Below are 2,890 nucleotides of genomic sequence, written 5' to 3'. Positions count from 1 at the left end.
ATTCTTCCGCCACTAGTCTATTCTATACATGCCATAAAATAATTCTAAACATAACAAAGAGCAAGCGTGGATAGTGATAGTGTGACTAGTTCTTGACAATCCCGAGCCTGTAGCTTCGCCAATGATATCTATAAAACGAGAAAACAAAGTAAGCGGAGTAAGCATTACAATGCTTAGTAAGTTTTAAGCAAAGGTCAACAGATCAATCAAATTATAACATAGTTGTTAGTATTTTATTTCACTCTTCCTTGGGCATACCATCCCTTTACCGAATATGCACATCTCATCACATACAATAGGCGATAAACTTTCACATAAAAGTGAGCTCATGTGACATAGATATATTGTATGATTTCACATAACCTCTCACACTGATCCGATGTCACATAATCATAGGAATAGTCTCATAGATTGTGTAATATCCTAAATTAGGGCTTAATCGGAATAGTGGTTTCGTGACCACAAATCCGAGATAGAAATAATTATTTTACAATGATTTTGATGTTTATGATATGATTGCATGATTGTGTGAAAATTTCGTGATGAAATTCTATGCCTAAAGTGCTTAAATTGAAAGTAGGGACTAAATCGAATAAGTTGCAAAACTTGCATTCTAGAAGTTTTAGTATGAAATTGTTTTGGAATATTAATGAGGAGGTCTTAAATAGCAATTTTACCAATTTTAAGTTCATGGACAAAATTAGGACATGGAAGGAATTTTGGAAAGTTTAGTAGTAAGGGTATTTTGGTCATTTAGTTATTAAAATGAATTAAAAACAAAATTAAAAGCCAATTTTGTCCATCTTCTTCATTAGGCCGAAATTTCAAGGGTTCTCCATAGCTAGGGTTTGTTTCAAGCTTCCAAGCTCCATAGTAAGTGATTCCAAGCCCGTTTTTAATGATTTTTACGTTTTTGAGATCCCTAAACTTGATAAAGCTTATGTTAGCAATAATTTAACCTAGGGTTTATATTTGGAAAAATACCCATAGGTGAAATTTGTGTATTTTGATGTTTTATGATAGAATATGAAGTTTTAAATTATGTTAGACAACTTGTACTACTCGATTTTAAGCAAAAAGCGAGTAAAGGGCTTAATCGGTAAAAATACCTAATAGTCACAAGTACATGTTAGAGTGAGAATTTGATGTTGCCATAGAAGAGAAAAGTGATCAGCATGTTGTAAAACATAAGAATAAGGAATAAAGTTTAATCCGAGCCTAGGGGCAAAAATGTAAATATGCAAAAGTTTAGGGTAAAATTGTAATTTTGCCAAAATTTGAGTTAAGGATTAATTTGATAATGTGAGTATTAAATAAGCTAAATATGTTATTTTAGATCAAGAAAGGCGTGGAATCGACCTCAATCGAGGAAAAGAAAAGATTGTGGACTAAATTGCAAAATCTTTGTATTTTGGTACCAAGGTAAGTTCATGTGTAAATAATGTAGCATAATTGTTATTTTTAAGTTATTGATATTAATTATGTGTTATGCTGAATTTTATTATGAAATGTATGCTTTGTGGTTAATTTCAAATAATATGTAAATTATGTGAACTACTTGTTAAATATAATTGTTACCGAGTATTGATTTTGCATTCTACGGAAGACGGCAAGGATAAGTGTTAGAGGAAAAAGCCCGTTTGAACCTTAGGAATAGATTAGGATACAAGTGACATGTCACTAGGATGGTTGAGCATCCGAACTCGTTGAGTTGAGTCCGAGTTCACTTATGGATGCGAATGTCCGAACTCGTTGAGTTGAGTCCGAGTTCGTGAGATGTAACTAGGCATCCGAACTCGTTGAGTTGAGTCTGAGTTCACTTATGGATGCGAGCGCTTGAGCTCGTTGAGTTGATTCCGAGTTAAACATGGGCGGGTTACATGATTGCTTGATTGCATATATGGCACTTATGTGCAAGTTATCCATGTATCCGAATTATATTCGATGTGTTCAACGGGTAAGTTCTACTCAAATGGAGGAATATTCGAGATGTAAAGAGACGTATTGGTAAGTGATGTGAAATGGATATTTTGGACAGGTATGTATTTAACCCTCGGGTTGACTATTGATACAACCACGATAAGGTAATAAGATGATGAAAAATGATTAAAAATGTGATATGTGTTTTAGTGATGTATGCTAATGTTGACTGGTATAACTGTTTGTTATGTTACTTATTATTTGCATATGAACTTACTAAGCATTTATGCTTACTCCCTCCTAACTCATTATAGTTTTGGACAAGCCAGCTCAGGAGTCGGGATAGGTCGAAGGCTCAGTCACACTATCCAGAAGATTTTTGGTAAATGGCTTGTAAATTTAAGTATGGCATGTATAGCAATATACCCATTTTGTGTAAATGATCTTATGGTATGGTTGTGAAATGGTTGAGGAAATGCTTGATAATGATAAATTATGAAAATGGTTAGTTTAGATTATGTTTGATGTTAAGGAAAACTATTAAGATACTTAGTGCATAAAAACTCATAAAAGGATGAAATTTACCATAAACGAATACCGCAGCAATACTAACGCGAGTTTGAAAATTTACTAAAATCATAGAAATTGAATTTGGTGGTGAAATACATATAAAATTGAAGCTTATTATGTCTAGTTTCACATGAAACAAATGAAACAAGTAAAGGAAGTATATGTTAGAAGATATTTTAATTTTAGTGAAACAGAGTCATAGCAGTTTCTGAATCCCCTGTTCCTACTTTAGAAATTCACCATAAATTGTAAAGATATAATTAGGTGGTGTATTTTATATCCTCAGAATCCTTATTGAGTCTAGTTTTAGTATAAACAAACCTCATAGTCATATGAATTTTTACAGAGAGAAATGTGGTTCGTAGTAAACAGAGGTCAGACAAGTCGAGTCTTGAAACAG

At 32.8% G+C, this 2,890-nt stretch overlaps 1 long non-coding RNA gene across 1 annotated transcript; it reads left to right on the top strand.

The window, feature by feature from the left end:
- Window positions 1-1,352: 1,352 nt before the first annotated feature.
- On the top strand, window positions 1,353-2,438 carry LOC128289203 (uncharacterized). The gene is made up of 2 exons (XR_008278892.1): window positions 1,353-1,422; window positions 2,235-2,438. It is a non-coding gene; the product is annotated as an uncharacterized LOC128289203 (long non-coding RNA).
- Window positions 2,439-2,890: the final 452 nt, after the last annotated feature.

This window comes from Gossypium arboreum, unplaced genomic scaffold (genome assembly GCF_025698485.1).
Source record: "Gossypium arboreum isolate Shixiya-1 unplaced genomic scaffold, ASM2569848v2 Contig00629, whole genome shotgun sequence".
Lineage (NCBI taxonomy): Eukaryota > Viridiplantae > Streptophyta > Magnoliopsida > Malvales > Malvaceae > Gossypium > Gossypium arboreum.
Note: the sequence above shows the minus strand (reverse complement) of the source record. Positions and strands in the feature narration are given on the sequence as shown.